Source organism: Callorhinus ursinus, unplaced genomic scaffold (assembly GCF_003265705.2).
Source record: "Callorhinus ursinus isolate GAN/ISIS: 27379988/994484 unplaced genomic scaffold, GSC_fseal_2.0 scaffold4, whole genome shotgun sequence".
NCBI classification, from domain to species: domain Eukaryota; kingdom Metazoa; phylum Chordata; class Mammalia; order Carnivora; family Otariidae; genus Callorhinus; species Callorhinus ursinus.
Genome location: NW_027397066.1, coordinates 61795635 through 61820461, shown reverse-complemented (window position 1 = coordinate 61820461; position 24827 = coordinate 61795635). Strand labels below are relative to the sequence as shown.

At 40.0% G+C, this 24827-nt stretch overlaps 1 long non-coding RNA gene across 1 annotated transcript in view; it reads left to right on the top strand.

The window, feature by feature from the left end:
- Positions 1-23235, top strand: part of LOC141372621 (uncharacterized) — a 28992-nt gene extending 5757 nt beyond the window's left edge. Inside the window, exons 2-5 of the long non-coding RNA XR_012377950.1 lie at positions 12579-12653; positions 19191-19396; positions 20196-20315; positions 22691-23235. This is a non-coding gene — a long non-coding RNA (uncharacterized lncRNA). The remainder of the gene's footprint in view (positions 1-12578; positions 12654-19190; positions 19397-20195; positions 20316-22690) is intronic.
- The last annotated feature ends 1592 nt before the right edge of the window (positions 23236-24827 follow it).

Here is a 24827-nt window from a genome sequence, read left to right as displayed (position 1 = left end):
TTAACAAGCAGACGAGAGCACACCTCGTTAAAATTTGCCACACTCTAGCCAAGGCCCAAACACTCCCTCAGGTCAGTCCTCTGAAGAGTTTCTCCTTGCTTGCAGTGGGCAAAGAGCAGCCAAAACACAGCAGCAGAATGTACACAGCATACAAGAGAGACACTTCCTGAATTTCCAGGCCCTGAGCAGCACATGACCTCTTTATAGAGCCATTACTCTCAGGAGCAGGAAACCTAATAGGCTTTCCTAACAATACAAAAGATGACAGAGACCTAGACAAAATGCCAAGATGTAGAAATTCATCCCAACAGAAAGAAAAGGTCACAGCCAGGGATCTAATTTAAATTGAAACAAATATTATGAAAAATGAAAGGGGGAGGAAATCAGAGGGAGAGATGAAGCATGAGAGACTATGGACTCTGAGAAACAAACAGGGTTTGGGGGGGGATTTGTTAGCTGGTGATGGGTATTAAGGAGGGCACATACTGCATGGAGCACTAGGTGTTATACGAAAACAATGAATTGTGGATCACCACATCAAAAACTAATGATGTATTGTATGGTGACTAACATAACATAATAAAATTAAAAAAAAGAAATATGTATGCATAATTCCTATGCTGATTCCTTTCAGATTCTTATTTATCCATGAAAGAGAATGATTACATCTAGCCCATTCATTTGCTTAGGAAAAATGTGAGAGAGGTAATCTAAACAGGAAGAGGAAATTTTCTAAACAAACTGAGGGTTGCTGGAGGGGAGGTGAGTGGGGAGATGGGTAACTGGGTGATGGGCATTAAGGAGGGCACTTGATGTAATGAGCACTGGCTGTTATATGCAACTGATAAATCACTAAATTCTAACCCTGAAACTAATAATATACTATATGTTGACTTAATTGAATTTAAATAAAAAAATTAAAAAAAAAAAAGAAACAAATGTTATGCCTGAGCCAGAATTTAAGGCAATAATCATAAGGACACTAGGCTTGGCTTGAGTAAGGCATAGAAGATACCAGGGAGTCCCTTACTACAGATAAAGGACCTAAAAATTAGGCCAAAATGAGAAATGCAATAACTGAGATTCAAAACCAATTGGATGTAATGACCAGAAGGATGGAAGAAGCAGGAATGAATAAGTGAAGGATATGTAAAAAATTATGGAAAATAATGAAGCTGAAGAGAAAAATATTGGATCACAAATGTAGATTTAGAGAACTCAGCAACTCCATAAAGCATAACATTTGTATCATAAGAGTCCCAGAAGAGGGAAAAAGAGGCAGAGGATTTGAGGAAATTTTAACTGAAAACTTCCTTAATCTCAGAAGGAAACAGACATCCAAATCTGGAGGCACAGAGAACCCCCATCAAAATCAACAAAAGCAGGCCAACACCAAGACCTACCATCGTTAAATTTGCAAAATAGAAAGATAAGGAAAAAATCATGAAAGCAGCAAGGGAAAAGGGAAAAACCCTTACAAGAGAAGACAAAGTGAGCAGATCTTTCCACAGAAACTTGGCAGGCCAGAAGAGAGTGGCAGGATATATTCAACATGCTAAAGGGAGAAAATGCAGCCAAGAACATTTTATCCAGCAAGACTATCATTCAGGATAGAAAGAGTGATAAAGAGTTTCACAGACCAAAACTACAGGAGTTTGTGACCACTAAACCACCACTGCAAGAAATATTAAAGGAGACTGAGTGGGAAGGAAAGACCACAACACTAAAAAAGAACAGGAATCAAGGGGTGGAGTTAAGATGGCAGAGTAGTAGGGGGACCCTGAACTTGCCTCATCCTTTGAATACAGAGAGATCAACATTCAACTCTTCTGAATTAGGAAGATGACCGAAGGATTAAGGAAACAATCTGCACAGTTGGAGGGAGAGAATGTGGCAGATGTGAGGTTCAGAGCCATGAACTGTGGAAGATGAAAGCCCCAAGGCCACAAAGTGGAGAGAACCCTTTTCCCAGAGCAAAGTCGGGGAGAGGGAAAAAGTAGGAGAGCACCCCGAAGGCAGGGACCACACAATAAGCCACAGTGGCTTATTGAGGAGATCCCCTGCATTGTACAGGGAGAGGTGGCTCCCCTTCACAAAGGGCATTTGGAAGAACTTACTTTGCCTCTCCAAGAACAAAAGTCCAGCTGGGAGCCATTGAGCAGTGCTCATCAGCAGATTCAGAGGTACATGCAGAGGGCAGAAAACCTCAACTTTTCCCTGTGAGCCACAATAGGCTTAAGCCTCTGTGTGTGTGCGGCACCAAATGGCTGCATTTCTGCAAAACTAAGCAAAGAGAGAGGAGCAAATTGCAGATAACCTGGCTGCCACTTTTTGCTGTTGGCCTCAATAGATTCAAGCCACAGAGACAGCTTTTCTGGGACAGAAAAGAGTAAGGGACTGAGTTGAGTGCGGAGGGCCAATAACCTGGTTCCAGCTTTTCGGGGAGCATTGCAATGAACTCTAGCCTCTGCATGTGCACTGTATGACTGCTTTTCCAAGTAAGGATGGTGCTGAGCATGCCCAGAGCCCCTCCTCTGGGGGTCAGGAGTGGGCCTGCTCCTTAGAAGGCCTTTTAAAACTTGGAGTTTTGAATCTCAGCCACTGGCCAGAAATAAAATACAGATCTGTGGCTCTGGGTGTGCCTACAGCCAGGGCACAGACAGGTTAAGGACAAGGAACTGACAAGAGCTGGGGCACAGGAAATTGTTTGCTTTTCTAAGAGGGCCTCCTGAACAGTGGTGGCTAGGAGTTGTACTCTCCAGGGACAAGAGGGTGGGGTGACACCATATTCTTCCTCCACCAACCACCTTTCCTCCTCCCACCCACGAGCAGTCAGACTTCAGAGAAAAACACAGCACCTCCAGTGGAGGCTGGAGCCCCCTACACTAAACCCTGCCCACCCCCTACACCCCCCACACACACATACCCACACCTGGCAGGCAGGGGCATCTTTACAAGAGCAAGTCACCTTGTGAGCCAGCAAAGCAGGCCTCTCCTTTGGAAGACCAACACAGGCTCCCCTTCCCCCCCCAATATACCAAGTCCACTCATTAAAGAAAACTCAACAGCTTCCAGTGGGAAATAGGACCAGGCTTTTTTTCCTCTTAATTTTTAGAAATTTTTTTCTATTTATAATTTTTTATTCCTTATCCTTTATTTTATATATTTTTTTTCTCTTTTTTGGATCAGGTTTATAATCTTTTGTTCATTGGTTGGTTCATTTTTTTCCTGCTTATTTTTCAGATCAGGTTTCTTACTTTTCTCTTTTCTTCTTCCCCTACTCTTTCTTCCTTCTTTCTTATTTTTTAGAATCAGGCTTAGAGTTGATTCTCTGTTTGCATTTGTGTTCCTTTTCTTTTTCTATTGCCTTGGATCAGGTTTTGTGTATTGTTTTTATTTTTATTTTTTTCTTTTCCTTTATAGGCTTATCTTGACAAACAAATCAAAGCACATCTACGTAAAGGTCCAAACACTGTCCATTACAAGCAAGAAGGAACTCTGTAGATGAAGAACCAGTGGGAAAGAGTAGCCAAAACACAACAGCAGAGTGTACACAGCATACACGAACACTTCCTGAAGTTTTTTTTACAGCTGTTCTTGCTGGGGTTTTTTCTTTCTTTTCTGAATGGAAAGAACAGGAGGTAATGCTGAGCACCAAGGATTTAAATCAATATAGATATAAGTGAAATATCTGAACTAGAATTTAAAACGATGATTATAAAGACACTAGCTGGACTTGAAACAAAGCATAGAGGACACTAGAGAACAACCCTTACCATAGGAATAAAAACTAAAATCTCATCAGGCCAAATTAAAAATGCTATTACTGAGATGCAGTCACAAATGGAGGCTTTAATAGCAAGGATAAAAAAGGCAGAAGAGAGTGACACAGAAGACAAAATGATCAAAAATAAGGAAGCTGAAAAGATAGACAACTACTAGATCATGAAGGCAGACTTTGAGAACTCAATGATTCCATAACATGAAATAATATCCAGATAATAAGGGTCCCAGAAGATGAACAGGAGAGAGGGATTGAAGGTTTATTTGAACAAATTATAGATAATAACTTCCGTGATCTGGGTAAGGAAACACAGAGAACCCCACCTCAAAAAAATAAGTCAATACCTCGACATACAAAAATGAAACTTGCAAATTTCAAAGATAAAGAGAAAATCCTGAAAGGAGCTTGGGACAAAAGGTCCTTAACCTACAAGGGTAGAAACATAAGGCTGGCAGCAGACCTGTCCACAGAGACCTGGCAGGCCAGAAAGGGCTGGCGTGATATATTCAGGGTACTAAATGAGAAAAATATATAACCAGGAGTAATTTATTCAGCAAGGCTATCATTCAGAATAGGACAGATAAAGAGTTTCCAGGACAAACAAAAAATAAAGAAATTTGTGAACTAAACCAGCCCTGCATGAATTAAAGGGTATTCTTCGTTACTTTTGAGCCCTCTTCACTCAAAGACAAGAAAGGAACAGAGACAATCTGTAGGAACAGTGACTTCACAGGTAATATAATGGTACTAAAATCCTATCTTTCAATCATTACTCTGAACATAAATATATTAAGAGCTCCCATCAAAAGACAGAGTATCAGAATGCATAGAAAAAACAAGACCCATTGATATATATCTCTTGGCTTACAAGAGACTCATTTTAGACCCAAAGGCACCTCCAGATTGAAAGTGAGGGGGTGGAGAACTATTATGCCAATGGACACTAAAAGAAAGCCGGTGTAGCCGTCCTTATATCAGACAAACTAGATTTTAAATGCAAGACTGTAATAAGAGTTGAAGAAGGACACTATGTCATAATAAAAGGGTCTATCCAACTAGAAGATCTAACAGTTGTATGTATGTAATGCCCCTAACTTGGGAGCAGCCAAGTTTATAAACCAGTTAACAAAATTAAAAGGTACACATTGATATTACAATAGTACAGGATTTTAACACCCCACTTACAGCAATGGACTGATCATCTAAGCAGATGATCAAAGGAAACACTCACTTTGAATGACACTGGACCAGATGGACTTAACAGATATATTCAGAGCATTTCATCTTAAAGGAACAGAGTACACATTCTTCCCAAGTGCAAATGAAACATCCTCCAGAATAGATGACATACTGAGTCACAAATCAGGTCTTCACTAATACAAAAAGATTGAAATTATTCCATACATATTTTCAAATCACAATGCTTCAAACTTGAAGTCAACTACAAGAAAAAATTTGGAAGGACCACAAATACATGGAGGTTAAACAGCATCTTATTAAAGAATGAATGGGCGAACTGGGAAATTGAAGAATTTTAAAAAAAATACATGGAAGCAAATTAAAATGAAAACAGTTCACAACCTTTGGAATGCAGCAAAGGCAGTCCTAAGAGGGATGTACATGGCAATACAAACCTTTCTCAAGAAACAAGGAAAGTCTCAAAAACATTACCTAACCTTATACCTAAAGGAGCTGGAAAAACAACAAATAAAGCCTAAACCCAGCAGGAGAAGAGAATAAAGATTAGAGCAGAAATCAATGAAATAGAAACTGAAAGAACAGTTAGAACAGATAAAAAAAAACTAGGAGCTGGTTCTTTGAAAGAATTAATAAGATTGATAAGCTCCTGGCCAGACTGGTCAAAAAGAAAAGAGAATGGGGGTGCCTGGGTGGCTCAGTCGGTTAAGCATCTGCCTTCAGCTCAGGTCATGATCCCAGGGTCCTGGGATTGAGTCCCACATTGGGCTCCTTGCTCAGTGGGGGGCCTGCCTCTCCCTCTGCCTGCCACTCCCCCTGCTTGTGCACACACTCTCCTCTAACAAATAAATTTAGAAAAAAAATAGAAAGGACTCAAATTAATAAAATCATGAATGAAAGAGGAGAGATCACAACCAACACCACAGAAATACAAGCAATTATAAGAACATATCATGACCAACTATATGCCAACAAATTAGGCAATCTGGAAGAAATGGGTACATTCCTAGAAATGTATAAACTACCAAAACTGAAACAGGAAGAGATAGAAAACCTGAACAAACCCATAACCAGCAAGGACCTTGGAGCAGTAATCAAGAAATCTCCCAACACACAAGAGTAGTCCAGGAATGGGTGGCTTCCCAAGGGAATTCTACCAAACATTTAAGGAACTAATATCTAATCTTCTGAAGCTGTTTCAAAAAATAGAAATGGAAGGAAAACTCCCAAACTCATTCTATGAGTCCAGCATTATCTTGACCACAAACCAAACAAAGACCCCATCAAAAAGAGAATTACAGACCAATATCCCTGATGAACAGGGATGCAAAAATTCTCACCATGACACTAGCCAATAGGATCCAACAGTACATTAAATGGATTAATCACCACGACCAAGTTGTATGTATTCCTGAGTTGCAAGGGTAATTCAACATCCACAAATCAATGTGATATACCACATTAATAAAAGGACAAGAACCATATGGTCCTCTCAATAGATGCAGAAAAAGATTTGACAAAATACAGCATGCTGTCTTGATCAAAACTTTCTGCCATGAAGGGAGAGAGGAACATGCCTCAGTATCATAAAAGCCATATACAAAAAAAAAAAAAAAAGCAAACAAAAAAACCCACAGCAAATATGTAAATATCATCCTCAACAGGGAAAAACAGAGCTTTGCCCCTAATATCAGGAACACAAAAGGGATGTCCACTCTCCCCACTATTGTTCAACATAGGACTAGAAGTCCTAGCCTGAACAATCAGACAACAAAAAGAAATAAAAGACATCTGAATTGGCGAAGAAGTCAAACTTTCACTCTTCACAGAGAACATGATACTCTGTGTTGAAAAACCAAAAGACTCCACTCCAAAACTGCTAGAACTGATACAGGAATTCAGCAAAGTGACAGGATATAAAAATCAATGCACAGAAATCAGTTGCATTTCTATACACTAACAATGAGGCAGAAGAAATTAAGAAATTGATCCCATTTATAATTGCACCCAAAACCATAAGATACCTAGGAATAAACCTAACCAAAGAGGTAAAGGATCTGTACTCTAAAAACTATAGAATACTTATGAAAGAAATTGAGGAAGACACAAAGAAATGGAAAAATATTCCATGCTCATGGATTGGAAGAATATTGTGAAAATGTACTGCCCAAAGCAATCTATACACCTATCAAAATACCATTAACAGAGTTGGAACAAATAATCCTAAGATTTGTATGGAACCACAAAAGACCTTGAATAGCCAAAGAAATGTTGAAAAAGATGACCAAAGCTGGAGACATCACAATTCCAGACTTCAAACTGTATTACAAAATTGTAACCATCAAGACAGCATGGTACAGGCACAAAAATAGACACATAGATCAATGGAACAGAATAGAATAGAGGGGTGCCTGGGTGGCTCAGTCACTAAGCAGCTGCTTTCGGCTCAGGTCGTGATCTTAGGGTCCTGGGATTGAGCCCCATATCGGGCTCCCTGCTTTGCGGGAAACCTGCTTCTCCCTCTCCCACTCCCCTTGATTGTGTTCCCTCTCTCGCTGTGTCTCTGTCAAATAAATAAGATCTTTGAAAAAAAAAAAAAAGAATAGAATAGAGAACCCAGAAATGGACCCTCAACTCTATGGACAAATCAGGAAAGAGTATCCAATGGGGAAAAAAAAAAGACCATCTCTTACACAAATAGTGTTGGGAATTTTGGACAGCCACATGAAGAATGAAACTGGACCATTTCCTTACACAATACACAAAAATAGACTCAAAATGGATGAAACACCTAATATGAGATAGGAATTCATCAAAATCCTAGAGAACACAGGCAGCAACTTCTTGCTAGACACATCTCCAAAGGCAAGGGAAACAAAAGCAAAAATAAACTATCGGACCATTGTATGGTGACTAACATAACATAATAAAATAAATTTTTAAAAAAATGAACTATTGGGACTTCAAGATAAAAAGCTTCTGCACAGCAAAGGAAACAGCCAACAAAACTAAAGGAACCTACAGAATAAGAGAAGATATTTGCAAATGACATCACAGATTAAGGAATAGCATGGAGGACATTAGGAGGAGGGGAAAATGAAGGGGGGAAATCGGAGGGAGAGAGAAACCAGGGTACACTATGGACTCTGAGAAACAAACTGAGGGTTTTAGAGGGGAGGGGGGTGGGGGGATGAGTTATCCCAGTGATGGGTATTAAGGAGGGCACATACTGCATGGAGCACTTGGTGTTATATGAAAACAATGAATTGTGGATCACTACATCAAAAACTAATGATGTATTGTATGGCAACTTACATAATAAAATAAAATTTAAAAAAGAATAAGGATATTCAGCAAAAGTACAAGTTATAATATAAGTATGCAGAATAAATTATTTCCCTATTCATACTTTCAAAAAAATAAAGGGCTAGTATCCAAATATCTATAAAGAACTTATCAAACTCTGCACCCAAAGAACAAATAATCCAATCAAATGGGCTGAAGACATGAACAGTCATTTCTCCAAAGAAATATAAATGGCCAATAAACACATGAAAAAATGTTCCACATCACTCGGCATCAGGGAAATACAAATCAAAACCACAATGAGATACCCCCTCACACCATTCAGTATGACTAAAATGAACAATTCAGGAAACAGATGTTGGTGAGGATGTGGAGAAAGGGGAACCTTCTTACACTGTTGGTGGGAATGCAAGCTGGTGCAACCACTCTGGAAAACAGTATGGAGGTTCCTCAAAAGGTTAAAAAATAGAGTTACTCTATGACCCAGCAATTAGGTATTTATCCAAATGGTACAGTATTTACCCAAATGGTACAGTAATTCAAGGGGGCAACTGCACCCCAATGTTTACAGCAGCAATGTCCACAATAGCCAAACTATGGAAAAAGCCCAGATGTCCATCGATGGATGAATGGATGAAGCTAAAAATGGATTATTACTCAGCCATTAAAAGGATGAAACCTTGCCATTTGTAATGACATGGATGGAACCAGAAGATATTATACTAAGTGAAATAAGTCAGAGAAAGACAAATACCATATGATTTCACTCATATGTGGAATTTAAGAAAAACAAACAAACAGAGGAAGGGAAGAAAAAATAAAATAAGGAAAACAGGGAGGCAAACCATAACAGTCTCTTAACTATAGGGAACAAACTAAGGGTTGCTGGAGGGGAGATGGGTGGGGGGATGGGGCAATTGATGGGCATTAAGGAGGGCACTTGAAGTAATGAGCACTAGGTGTTGTATGCAACTGATAAATCACTGAATTCTACCTCAAACTAATACAGTATATGTTAATTAAATTGAATTTAAGTAAAAAATTTTAAAAAGACTAGAAAGGAACAGAAAAGCTCTTAAAATGACTTAAGTAATGAAATGGCACTAAATTCATATCAATAATCACTCTGAATATAAATGGACTAAATGCTCCAATCAAAAGACATAGGGTATCAGAATGGATTTAAAAAAGGGGGGGCGCACCTGGTTCAGTTGTTTAAGCGACTGCCTTTGGCTCAGGTCATGATCCCAGAGTCCCGGGATCGAGTCCCACATTGGACTCTCTGCTCAGCGGGGAGTCTGCTTCTCCCCCTGACCCTCTCCCCTCTCATGCTCTCTCTCTCTCAAATAAGTAAATAAAATCTTTAAAAAAAAAAAACAAAAACAAGACCCATCTATAGGCTGCCTACAAGAGATTCATTTTAGACATGAAGACCCATCTGCAGATTGACAGTGAGGGGATGGAGAACCATCTATCATTCAAATGATCATCAAAAGAAAGCCAGAGTAGCCATCCTTATATCGGACAAACTAGATTTTAAACTAAGGACTGTAACAAGAGATGAAGAAGGGCACTATACCATAATAAAGGGGTCTATCCGTCAGGAAGATCTAAACATTGTAAATATTTATGCCCCCAACTTGGGAGCTACCCAAATATATGAAACAGTAACAAACATAAAGGAACTCATTGATAATACAGTTGTAGCACCCCACTTACAGCAGTGGACAGATCATCTAAGCAGAAAATCAACAAGGAAACAATGGCTTTGAATGACACACTGGACCAGATGAACTTAACAGGTATGTTCAGAACATTTCATCCCAAAGCAGAATACACATTCTTCTTGAGTGCACATGGAACATCCTCCAGAATAGATCACATACTGAGTCACAAATCAGGTCTCAACCAGTACAAGATTGAGATTATTCCATGCATATTTTCAGACCACAATGCATTGAAACTTGAAAGAAAAAATTTGTAAAGACCTCAAATACATGGAGATTAAATATCCACTAAAAATGAGTGTGTTAACCAGGAAATTAAAGAAGAATTTAAACAAATATATGGAAGCAAATGAAAACGAAAGCCCAAAACCTTTGGGATGAAGCAAAAGCAGTCCTACCACCACCATCTACAACCACAACAAAAGTTTTGGGTCACAATTAAAGACTAAAGCACTATATTCACTCAGTTATGGAAAGAAGCCTGTTAGATATCTACAAGGCCATTTCCTTCAGAACAAAGATTTAAGCCATCTAAAGCACATGAAGGGTTTAGGTGTAGCTCCTGAGTTAATTAACCCTGTAGATATTGATTTTACCCCACATTGCTGTGATGGTTGAGGTATGTGGATCCTATTTTCCAAAAATCAGTTCTTACCCCTTCCAAACCTATTATTTCACTCTTTGTCAATTTTTTACCTCACATTTGCTCATGCCTACTTATTTTGGATTTTTCCTGTTCTAGTTTTATGTTCTGCATTATGCCATTTCTGCTATTGACCTAGATCAACTTATGGCTTTCCTAGGCATAATTATCTACCTGTGGGCCACAATGTCCTCATCCTGCCCCAAGAGGTTGATCACTAAGTATCCAAAATAAGTGGCTAGAGGCACCCAAACTCACCAGTAAGGTTCCTTTGGATTGGATGCTCACTGGATCCAGGTTGATGGAAACCTGGGTGACTATTACCAATGTGAGCACAAGGGCTAGTGTTTTTCACCATTACACTATGTTAATCCTTTTTTTTTTTTTGACATATGCAGTTTCCATTTCACTTTAAGTGTCTTCCTTCCTTGCAAACTTTAATCATTTCTAGACACAAGACCCCAAAGTGGTAGTAATTTCCTAACTTTACTTACATTACTCATGACATACTACTTGAAAGCACCACCTTTCCTTTATAAAAGTAGCATGCATGCTGGTAAACTCAATTATAAGCAGGATAGCCATATAGATATGGACTCATTTCCATTTTGTATTGGCCTTGGCATAACCTTTCCAACTCCCTTTAGTATACTCCTTCCTACTCCAACACCATTTTTAATTATGCAGTCTGAAAGCCTTTTTAGTCACCCTACTATCTAACTCCCCAGATTAACAAGCAAGTTGGTTTTAATATTGCAAATGAAGCAAAAACAGTTTAATATCCACATTTCAGTAATATTCCATTGGGTTGTAACTTAAGATTCTTTTGATTGCAAATGATGGTAAATCCAAACTATAATTGTTTGGAGATAGAAATACAGGGTGCCTGGGTGGCTCAGTCAGTTAAGGGTCTGCCTTTGGCTCAGGTCATGATCCCAGCATCCAGGGATTGAGTTCCAGGTCGGGCTCCCTGCTCAGTGGGGAGTCTGCTTCTCTGCCCCTCCCCTGGCTGGTGCTTGCTCTCTCTCTTTCTCTTCCCTCCCCCCAAATAAATAAAATCTTAAGATAGAAATACAGTGGCACAACTGACAAGTCTAAATTTAGTTTTGTGTAAGTGAGATTGGTTTAAGAGGGGAAGATTGGTTTAAGAGATTGGTTTAAGACTGGGAAATTCCAAGTTCCCCCTTTATGATACTAAGTATTCTACCTTGTTACCTTTGTCATATTTTTTCCATACATTCTTCTTGAAACTAAGCTGCTCCTTTTCAACACTATCTCCTTGTGTTTTAATGGCTGAAAGCATGCCATCCCTGAACTAGTCACCATACTCATGGGCATGTGGGTAGGGAAATGGAATATCCTGGTGAGAGTAAGTCTGATCTATGACTGAAAATGACCAGGGATAGAGGGAAACTGAGAAATGATTCCTTAGAAGAAAGTCAGGGGGTATGTTTGGCTGAAAATGTGGTAATAAATGTTGAATAATCTGTTAAGTCTTTTCTGTAAGACTTAAGCCCAGAGTAGGATGACTAGCTTTGAGTTCACAACTTCTACTGAGGAATTGCCCCTCTGAAAAATCCCAGGTATAGCTTTGAGATTAGTTATTACCCCTTGAGATCTGTCAAGTTGACCTTCCTAATTAAAAGCAAGGAGAAAAAAAGTGATAGCTATCCATCTGATGTTAGCACACTTACTCAAAAACATGAAGTTTAGCTTTATAAACTATTTAAGTATAACACCCCCATACAAAATCATCCCAATCAACAGCTCCCTAGACAGCTAATGAAACTGTGGGTATACTCCAATAGTTATTATGGGTACTCTCCTACTTGAGACCATCCCTACCCAAAAGGACTACCAATTAACAGATTTTGTAATATAGCCAGGGCAAAACAATGATTGTATCACATTTCTATTCCAGATACACAGAGCACCAGTTGACCACTTTTCAAAGATTTGAGTTGAAACCCATGGCACATTAAATCCAGGCATACAGGTAACTGGTAAAATTTATCAATTCCCAGTGCAGCTGAGATCAAGAACCCCCTGGGATCTAGAGCTAACCGAGGATTCTTATCTTGCCTCCAAGATAAGTGCATTTTAAACCATCTTTTGGGGACCCAGAGATCTCCTACCCATTTTCTAGGCTTCTTAAATTTTGTACTCTGTTCCATTATCTGTAGATCCATGTCCACACAAAAGAGCTCCCATAACAGAAATAATTAAGAGCCCACTCAGATATTCTGTGGTCAAAATAACTGCCCAGCTCATGCCTTGTGGTAAGGAGACTAAAGCAAGACCATTTCTACTAAGATGCAAGTCCTCTCTTTCAAATGAGCTTTGAGTAAAATATTTCCTGCCAGTCTACTCAAACCTGTTATATGACTTCATTTAAGTCTGATGCTTATACCCACCTTCCTTCCTTCCTTACTTACTTGCTTGCAGTATGAAAGTTCTCCCCTGCCTCTTGAGGCTTCTTTTCCCCACCTCATCAGTGTTATCTTTAGCAAGTTCTTATACATCCAATTATGTCTTGGCACTGACTTCTCCCAGGAATCCACACTAGGAATCACCAGTTTCACCCTAACCTTAGCTCAAGACCCTAGCAGTCAGTAAATCCCATATATGTCCCCCAAACCTATAGCTTCAAGTACCTGACTCTGATAGAGACTTGCAGTCCTAAATTCTCACCAAGTCTCTCCCTTATGCCAAATACAATCCATGCCAACCTAGCCCAGTAACTCAGATGTTGGGGTAAAGAAACATCTGGATTATGGAAGTAACCCCTGGAATGAGTTTGAGACATTAGTTCAATGGAGGTGCTAACAATTACATTTCATGCCTTTCTCTAATATCTGTAGATCTATATCCAAACCAGAGGATCCCAGTAGTAGAAATAATGGTCACTACTGCACACAATGGTTGGCAAGCAGCAGCTCAGGCAGAAATAAAGGAAACTGCCAAACAGATATAGCTCATAGCAAGGACTCCTCCATTCTCCCACCCCTTGCTGGGACCAAGAAATCTTCTCAGAACCCTCTGAGGTCAGAACCTAGAGTTGCACAGGCTTCAGACCCTATTATCACCAAGAATAGGGAAGGAGAACTTCTCCCTGACTACTAGGCAGAACCATGTCCCATGCCCACACTATCATGTGATGATGATGTCTGGGTTTCTCTAACCTACTTCAGAGAAAGAACCACCTTACTTTGTGTAACACTTTCACAAATTTTACACACAATATGGATGTGCCTTCAAACCTGAACTCCTTCACTTTTCCCACCAACTCTGCTCATATTCAGTCCCTCAACAGTGGGAACATTTAGTTTTATGTCAAAGCAGACATTGCTGTGCCCAGATTAGCCTTTAATAGGTAAAAATCATGTTTAAAGGTAATGTAACCATTGTCTCTCATTATTACATTCTTTCTGTGCCAGGTTTCATTTCCTCCAAAGACCCGGATCTCAGACTGTTTTAGTTGTAGTGGGCGAGCAGTTGGTATTCAAAAAATGGCTAAAGAGGAGACTTCCCCTTTCTAGTTTCACATGTATGGGCTTGGAAGTCACTCTGTCCTAACAAGTAGAAATCTCAAAAAATAAATAAATCTACTCTGCCTGGATTTATAAGAGGGGGAAATATAGGGCAAACAACTGCCCCCTAGACTGAAGAGACAGATAAGTGAATACAGGGAGTCCTGGCTTATAAGAACAGACTTCTTTTGGAAACTTCAGAGGGAACCAGCAAGAGGGAGGATAGCCTAAACTGTATTTTACCAGTTTCTGGAAGTTCAGAGCAGACAAGTCTGAGATTTAAAAACTTCATGGCCCTCAATCATAGGGACTGCCCCCACCTTAAGATAGAAGAGCTCCTGGAGGTAAATCTAAGTTCCACAGTGAAAATAGGGAACAAATTCCCTTCTGTTTCTGGCAGGGGCAAAGGAGTAAGAATCATTTAAAATGGGCCAGAGGACTCTGTTTTAATGTCTGCCTTCAACGGAAACTAGTACACTAGAGCCTAACATGCTGGGGTATTATCAGAGCCTTGTCTGGAAGGAAAATACCCAATTCCAACCATCTGTCCACCAACAGGAGGAGAAAAACACACACCTGTGAAGTTCATAGTCCCAATTCATAGGCTCATGAAAAGCCTGACACCTAACCTTATGACTATGCAGTACATCTCCCATATTTCATCAACACATTACCTAAGTCTTATTTACCTGGAAAAAGAAACCTGGAAGTTTTGTTTGTTTGTTTTTTAACATGGAACATCACATCTGGCTACCATTAAAAAAATTTCAATATACCAAAATACCAAAAAAATTATGTTTTTACTATTATGTCCATTATACTCACTTTGTTTCTTTTAGCAATCCTTTGCATGGAAGTTCCCCATGTGGAGGAATCAGTGTCCTCTTTGTTCCGCCTATTAGCATCAATATTTCCAGGAAACAACCTACTCATAATGACCAATGCATGGGCAAATTAAACTTCAAAGTGGAACAAAAACTCTCTTTGCAGATGACATGATACTTTATGTGGAAAATCCAAAAGACTACACCCCCAAATTACTCGAACTCATACAGCAATTCAGTTATGTGGCAGGATACAAAGTCAATGCACAGAAATCAGTTGCTTTCTTATACACTAACAATACAGCTGTAGAAAAAATTAGAGAAACAATTCCATTTACAATAGCACCAAAAGCCATAAGATACCTCAGAATAAACCTAACCAGAGAGGTAAAGGATCTATACTCTAGGAACTACAGAACACCCATGAAAGAAATTGAAGACACAAAAAGATGGAAAAACATTCTATGCCCATGGATTGGAAGAATAAACATTGTTAAAATGTCTTTGCTACCCAGAGCAATCTATACCTTCAATGCCATCCTGAACAAAATACCAATGGCATTTTTTAAAGTGCTGGAACAAACAATCCTAAAATTTGTACGGAATCAGAAAAGACCCCAAATCACCAAGGAAATGTTGAAAAAGAAAAACAAAGGTGGGGGCACCACATTGCCCGATTTCAAGCTATATTACAAAGCTGTGATCACCAAGACAGCATGATACTGGCATAAAAACAGACATATAGACCAATGGAACAGAATAGAGAGCCCAGATATGGACCCTCAACTCTATGGTCAAATAACCTTCAACAAAGCAGGGAAGAATATCTAATGGAAAAAAGATAGTCTCTTCAATAAATGGTGCTGGGAAAACTGGGCAGCCACATGCAGAAGAATGAGACTGGACCATTCTCTAACATGATACACAAAGATAAACTGAAAATGGATGAAAGACCTCAATGTGAGACAGGAATCCATCAAAATCCTAGAGAAGAACATAGGCAGTAACCTCTTTGACATCGGCCACAGCAACTTCTTTCAAGATATATCTCTAAAGTCAAGTGAAACAAAAGCAAAAATGAACTTTTGGGACTTCATCAAGATAAAAAGCTTCTGCACAGCAAAGGAAACAGTCAACAAAACCAAAAGACAACCAACAGACTGTGAGAAGGTATTTGCAAATGACACTACAAAGGGCTGATTTCCAAGATCTATAAAGAACTTCTCAAACTCAACACCCAAAAAACAAATAATCAGGTCAAAAAATGGGCAGAAGACATGAACAGGCACTTCTCAAAAGACATACAAATGGCTAACAGACACATGAAAAAAATATTCATTAGCCATCAGGGAAATTCAAATCAAAACCGCATTGAGATACCACCTTACACCAGTTGGAATGGCAAACATTGACAAGGCAAGAAACAAATGTTGGAGAGGTTGTGGAGAAAGGGGAACCCTCTTACACTTTTGGTGGGAATACAAGTTGAAACAGCCACTTTGGAAACCAGTGTGGAGTTTCCTCAAAATGTTAAAAATAGAGCTACGTTATGACCCAGCAATTGTTCTACTGGGTGTTTACCCCAAAGATACAGATGTAGTGAAAAGAAATGCTGCATGAACCCCAATGTTTATAGCAGCAATGTCCACAATAGCCAAACTGCGGAAGGAGCCGAGATGCCCTTCAACAGATGAATGGATAAAGAAGATGTGGTCCATATATACAATGGAATATGACTCAGCCATCAGAAAGGATGAATACCCAACATTTGCATCGACATGGATGGAACTGGAGGAGATTATGCTAAGTGAAATAAGTCAAGCAGAGAAAGACAATTATCATATGGTTTCATTTATTTGTGGAACTTAAGAGATAGCATGGAGGACATTAGGAGAAGGAAGGGAAAAATGAAGGGGGGGAATGGGAGGGGGAGACGATCCATGAGAGACTATGGACTCCGAGAAACAAACTGAGGGTTTTAGAGGGGAGGGGGTGGAGGGATGGGTTAGCCCAGTGATGGGTATTAAGGAGGACACATATTGCATGGAGCACTGGGTGTTATACGCAAACAATGAATCATGGAACACTACATCAAAAACTAATGATGTATTGTATGGTGACTAACATAATAAAATAAATTTAAAGGAAAAAAAAAATATGACCCAAAGATTTTCTAAAACAAAGAACTTTCATGAGTGAGTCAGCAAGATATTGTTAATAGGTCTCAGAATACTACTCCAACAATTAGATAACAACCTCCACAACAACCAAAATAACTGGTGAGATACCAATATGGAAACTCTTATCCCTGCCAGGAAGCAATGCTAAGATATACAGTACATAGCAAAAAGAAAAGAAAAAAGAAAAAAAAAACAAGAAGCCATGTTTCTATATTAGTCCACTGCCTACTTCTCCATAATGACCTACCTCAGCCTCCAGGTGGCCTCCTGACAAAGGGATCCCTCTGGCAACTTCTTGCCCTGCCACTGGTTTAAACTTTGGAGCATTCCAGAAGATGCCGGATTCAATTTAAGAATGGAGCAAAGGACTTCACAAAGCTACTTTGAGTTTTCTTCTTACAATTAAGCCCAGAGGCAAGCATACAGAGAATAAGGGGTCACATCTCTAGGATAGCATGTAGAAAAGTATGTGAAGGAATAAATGCAAGATCTTTAGGCCTTATTTCCCACCTATTCTTTGTCCTTTTCCTCCTATAACCACACAATCATTAATGAATCATGTTGAGGCCAGGCTCATATCCCCTCAAGGTCCTTTTTACTATTTCTCTATCTCCTCAACTCTGGCTATCATGTGACTTCCAGGGCCAGCTCCTGCCTCTGTTCTAGAATACCATCCTTGGATTATTGGATCTGTTTTGCCTTTACATCCAAAGATACAGGTGTGTCTAAGGCTTCACACTCTCCTAACTCTACCAAATAAAGGCATTTTAACTTCATGACTGTCAGATATGATATTTAAGGTCCAACTAACTGTCTAATTTGTAGTCTAGTGCTCCCCTGTGATCCATATGGATGATATAGTACTCAGGATTTTGCCAGAAATCATTCTTCTTTGGTTTCCCTACCAACCCCTATATTCTGTCTTCCCACACCTTCATGGAGTTCTCCTGAGAATACTTCCTTATTGCTTACACAAACCTCATGTTCTTTTGTGGGGAGCCTAAACAAAATTTATTCAGTCTCATTTTAAATCTGTGACAACTCATGGCACTTCCAGTTTTGGTGATCTACTTCTTGATTTAGTAATGTTTGGAATGAACAACCTAAGCATTCCCTTTCTAGCTCCAGAGGCTGCCAGGGCTCAGCCCACGCCTGCCTAGGGCATCTCCTAGTCTTAGGCATTATGGTTCCTGCTGATTTGACTGCCAACAGCCAGCACTTATGTCTTTGTTGGAGGATGGTAGGGCAGGGAAAGGAGCCATCTGAAGAGGGCCTAAGGGTAGGGTCTATGAGTAGATAACCCAACCTAAGGGCCTGAAACTGGTCTTGGACAAGCTTTAGTCCAAGAGAGACGAGTGAGGTGGCAGAAATACTTTTGTTTTTTCCCTTGATTACAACAACTGAGATAGGAACTATACTATTTTCAGAGGTCTTCTGCCATATGGACCTGTTTATCTGTTAGGACCCTACTCGGTATCACACCTTTGCTTAGCCTCCTCTCGCCCATCCTACCTCTCTACTATCCTATGGAATTTTACTTGGTGGTGTGTCCTCACTCAAATTCTCATGTTAGGCTAGGCTTTTAGAAGCAGACCCCAACACACTCCATGCTCCTGACCAGCTCCTAACCCACCTAAATCTTTCACAGGCAGTACCTGCCTCTCACCACAAACTTTAATGTACTCCAGGGTAAGTTCCATCCACTCCAGTGATGCTGCCACCCACCTCATCAGTCAGCATCTGAGCAAACCTATACTGGGCTGTTTTGACCATGAGGATGTGGCCTTAAGATTTGAAACCACTTTCTCTCAGACCAGACAATTAATGAAGGCACCAAAGACATTCTGATGTTATTTGTGTATCAATTGCATCCTCTTCCCAGAATGAATGGGGACACACCCTGAATATGTAGACAAACATCAGACCCTCACCCTTCTAGATCCACATACCCTGGGCTCTGGCAAACCATAAATATGTTCATCCTTGTGATTTCCTACAGAACCACTTCCTGAAGGTGAAAGGCTTCAAGAACATAATGGCCAACTTGACAAGATGGTGCAGACAAGATAAGCCTCAGACTAGATAAGCTGAGAAACAACCTCAGGCATGACTGGACTAGAACCACATGAACTCAGAAGTCTTCACTACTAGCTTTCCCATGTTAACTGCCTGTTACCCAGTGTCTTAGTGCTTTTGTCACTCAAGGTAATTGGCTATGTTTCCACTAGATTCAAATCAACCCTTAGATAGCCTCAATATCCTACCCATAAAGTTACACTCTTAGTTGAAGATATAACAATGTAGTATTTTGTCCCTAGGAGCTACAATATCTATAACCAGTGGGAAGTAATATGGCTCCTGTGGCCATTACACCCTAAGACCCACCTGGAGTTGGATGCCTCATTTTCCCACGAATTCAGGCCTGCAGATTAGAGTTTCTGACCCTCAGGAAAGGAAATCTTCCACCAGGACGATATAGAATGCCTTACAGAGGACCTAAACCAACAATTGGTCATGCTAGGCACCTCATGCCAGTAGGTCAATAGGCAAAGGGAAGAGTTACTGATAGGTTAGGGAATCAATGACCCCATGCATCATGAAAAAATAGACTTCTACTACACAGTTGGGTGTTATGGCTAGGCTTCTGAAATTGAGTACCTTAATGCCACTATGAGTGGAATATAGTTACTGTAGCATTGATGACCTCATAACAACAGGTGATCAGATATCTAGACCTCTCATTCTGGGCAACATACTGCTTAAGCATCCTGATCCAAACTACTGGTAGAAGCAGAGGGGAATCCAGAATAGATAAAGAATGTGTATTTATTAGAGTTTAAGGACCTGTTATGGTGTGGTAAAGTAGATTGTCACACTTAAGTTTCCTTAAGGTTGATTCAAAATGGTAACAAGACAAGTAAGTTCAATATGAGGCAAAATTGGATCCAAATGTTTAAGAGGTAAACTGAGTAGATAACCCAACTCTTCTTGCTGATTTATGCAGGTGACCCAAAGTCACCACAGGCCAATGGCTTCCTGTGTCTCTCTGCCCAAGTTCTTCTGCCACAGGACCCTGTTTGCCAGGAGTTCTGGGAGTGAGTCCCCCAGGAAGAACCCTCAGCCGGTGAGGAGCAAGAGTGAGCATCCTGCCCTTTGGCAGTCTTCAAAAGATCATTCCTCACAACTATCCCACCAGAAGGTTCTGGGCAGAACTGGCCCAAGTTACCACAGGGGTTACTTACTCACTAATAAGTAACCACTTATTAAGTGATTATTAAGTAATCACTGGTATACATGCTATCCCTGCCTCACTGCCCTAACTCACTGTTTCCTCATAACACCTCCATAAGTTACTTCCTCCAAGATTCTTTTCTAGGGTCTGCATTTTTATAGAACCCTAACTAAGCAGGAATGAAATCTTAATTACCTGATTTTACCTGAAAATAGAATTAACCCTAAGGCGATTCAAGTTACTGACATTTAACTGGTGGTAAAGAGAGGAGGTAATTTTAGGTAGAAAAAGGGTATAACATTTTTGTCTACTTTAGCATAGGATAGATTTAGGCATGCTAAGCCTTTATGTCTGTTTTTTGCCGCTCATATGTAAGTGACTAGTCTTAGCCATTACAAAAGCTGTGTTATGGCATTAAAGCAGAGGACTTGACCTTGTTCCTCTTTCTCCTTCTGGACTTTACAGAAGCTTTTTCAGTAGAAGTAAGGGAAAGTTTAAGACAGACTTTGTTTCAACCACAATGCTTTCAGTTAAGTTACACATTTGGTTTTACAGAGAATACCACTTTGGCTTTAAGAGCTCAAAGATAATTTTCCACATACAGCAAATTTGGAGACAGACAAGTGTAGATAGTTCTGCTCAATGGTGTCTTCACAGACCCAGACTTTTTTCCATCAACTTCATCATCTTTTGAATGGTGACTTGCCAGCATAATTTCAATTCAGGCACAAAATGTAATGAGCTCCAGCTAGCACACAGACATTGCAAGCACAAATATAGAAAAGGTTTTTGTTCCTTTTTGATTTTTAATCAACTAAGAAATATCTTTCCCAGAAGCCCTCCAGTAGACTTATGGTTGTGTCTCAGTAATTCTTTCTCAATTCTTCTTAAAAGCTACACTTAATATAGTTTTCAGTCTGTTGAAGGCAGACAAAAAAAATTGGTTAGCCAACCAATAATGAATAGTATTGAAGTTCCGAACCTAATTTCAAAGGCCTAGGCTCAAAGTGGTAGGATCCAACTCTTCTCGTAGGGCACATATATCCCTGCTCCTACTGTTAACTATTTCTTCAAGGCAAAGGAATCACAAGTGCCACAACTATGTAGAGACCAATGGTAGTGGGCTCTAGTGAGGACTAGACCAGCACAAGGCACAAGATACTCCTTCCTCTTCCACTCTAAGATCAGCTTTGGAATGTCTGCCCATAAAGCCCCAGATTAGAAGAACAGGTTAAGCTACTAGTGCTATCAGCCATACTTTGCTTCAACTGATCCCGGACACCTGACCCAAAAGGGACAGTCACAAGCATAGCTGCACTTCCAAATAACATACTGCCTAAGATTCATGCATCCAAGTACAAAACCCATGCCATGGACTCCAGAGCTGTCTGAAGGCCTGTAGTAGAAAGTAAGAGTGATTTCCTGTACTTCCTCCCTCCTCACCAGGACTGCCTGAATAACCTTGTGCCCAAGCTTGCTCTTTACATCTTTATACTCAAAGAAAAACAGAATTCAGATGCTTTTACTACTATGCCTCATCCAGGCCAAGCAGCCAAGCCATACACTATTGCTTTACCTGAATGCCAGTGAAGTACCAAACGTGGCATCAGCTCAAGGGCCAGGATCTGTACAAACACTAATGTGACAGGTACTCCACTCCATAGGCCCATATACTCATGTTCCACTTGAACCTGGCAGTAACAAGTTTCTAACCACTACACTCAAAGTCAGACTTAGCTCTAAGCCAGCTATGTAACCTTAGAAGGGTTTGACGTGATCAGCCCACAGGCGGAGGAAATCTGAGAAAGTGAACTATCTCATTACAGAATATATTCGTTCCAAATCTGGGAGGCCTTCTTTAAATATAGAGTGGTGCAACCTACTACTGGTCAGCCAATAGGTTCTTCCTTTTAGTAACTGAGTCCCGCATATATAGGTCTACCTACAACTCCCCAGCTAAGACTGTATGACCAAGCTTTCAGCTAGTTGTGACCACATGTCTAGAAACTGGGCAATGGGATGTTAACAAAAATTAAGTCCAAATGTCAGCCCATGCCTTTAGGAAGCTATAGACTCACCACTTTTTGTTCTCTTCCTGCTGTCTGGAAAAAAGATGATCATAAGCCATTTTTAACAACTAAACAGGGAAACAGACTGGAGGATGCTTCAAAAAGATGGATCCCAAATCTATGATTAACCATGGAGTAATTACTAACAAACTTTGAAGAGGAAAGACAAGTTATGTCTTACATCATTTTTTTTAATAGCTGAGTATGGATATCCTGAGATGTATATACAATACTAATGACCCATCTCTCCATGCAAGTCACCCAAACAAGAGGTTCAACAGTACCATACAATCATCTCCAGTGCAACACTCCAATAAGAACAATGGACCAACCCCATCTTTTGTGATAATGCTGTACAAAAGAACCTCCTACAGCAATCAGAACAGACACTTCCATGGAGATTAGTGTCTTTAGTTCAGCTTACAAGCACTCCCTGCCATGAAGATTTGTCAAAACCATAGTTCTGCCAGTTCTTCATTCCTTGGTATTAGTGATACTACAAGACAAGTTCTGGGTTAGGGAAAAGAAGAAGCCTTCATTATCTCCCCACTTATATTTAGAATCTAAAGAGGCCAAGTGCAGTAAAAACAGAACAGTGATTACCAAGGGCCATCAGGTAAGGGATATGGGGGAATGTTGGCTAAGGAGTACTAAGTTGCAGTTCTGTAAGATGAGAAATTCTAAAGATTGTACATCATGGCAACTACATTTTAATACTGTATTGATTAGTAGAAATTTGCTAACACTGCATTAAGTACTCACATTGCAAAATAAAGCATATTTATGTAAGAAGTTCTATTAGCTTGACTGATCATTTGACTGTACTTATGTACTAAGTCATTATGTCCTACACTTTAAAATTTTTAAGGATTAAAGTAAATGGGTTCTAGGGTCCACATCGATCACCCAGGCAGTTTAGCTTCCTTCTACCACCCCCCCATTACCATGTTAGTAAAGATAATAAAGGAGGGGCTTTGAGGAAAGATATTCCCAGACATTGATTAGCTCTATTATACCAGTGAATACCTAGGGCTTTAATTGCAGCTCCGCTGAACAGAGGGGCAATTTGAATATTGAAAGTCAAAGACAGACAAGTATCAAGTGGAAAAACCATGCAGAATCCACAAGGACATTAATGCTGAAGAACACAAAGCTAATGGGAAACAATGGTCAGGCCACAGGGAAGGAACTTAAGCACCTATTCCCAAGCCCTATTGTTTTATCTAAACACAAGGGGTAGGGCACCTGGGTGGCTCAGTCATTAAGCATCTGCCTTCTGCTCAGGTCATGACCCCAGGGTCCTGGGATCAAGCCCCACATCAGGCTCCCTGCTCTGTGGGGAGTCTGCTTCTCCCTTTCCCATTCCTCCTGCTTGTGTTCCTGCTCTATCTGTCAAATAAATAAATAAAACCTTTAAAAAATAAAATAAACACAAGGGGTAGAAACCAAGTCTAAGCACCTCATGTTGTAGCCAAGTGGTAGAACTTGGCAGCTTATACAAACCTCAGGAACAACTCACAGGTCAAAGTGAAAGCAGCAAGAACACCATGATCCCCCCCACCAAAAGTCCCCACAGACCTGGTTCTCAGTCTATTTCCTTTAATCTCCATATCCAGTAATCACTTGGGGCCTTTGGAGTCCTTGCCACAGTGCAAGTGCCCACCACTTAATTCCCCTATGTTGGGCAGCACCAAAATTGTAGACTGTATTCACAGGACTCCTTTCATGAACACCTGTCCCTTGCAGGTGGAGATTGCTTCTCATACCCTTCTGTAGTAGGTACAGTAACCACCCCCAAAAGTCTACATCCTAACTCCTAGAACCTGTGAATATACCATGGTTAAACATCAAGGGGCAAAGACAGCAGACGGAATTAAGATTGGTAATCAGTCAACCAAAAAATCAGATTATCCCAGCAGGACCAGTATAATCATAAGGGTCATAAGGGTCTTTAAACATGGATAAGGGAGGCAGAAGAGTTAGTTCCAGAGTGATGCAATGTAAGAAAGGCTTAACTAGCCATCACTGATTTTAGAAGGGCCATGAGCCAAAGTCAAGGGCAGCCTATAGTAGCTGGAGAGGTTGAGAAAGTGGATTTAATCCCCAGTCTAGAACCTCTAAGTTGAGTCTGCAGCTGTGCCTACACCTCTGGTTTAGTGAGACTGGTTTCAGTTCTGACTTCCCAAATTTTAAGATATCTGCTATTTTTTAAATTTAAATTCAATTAGCCAAGGTATAGTATGTCAGTAGTTTTTGATATAATGTTCAATGATTCATTATTTCAGTCTAACACCCAGTGCTCCTCATATCGTGTGCCCTCTTTAATGCCCATCAC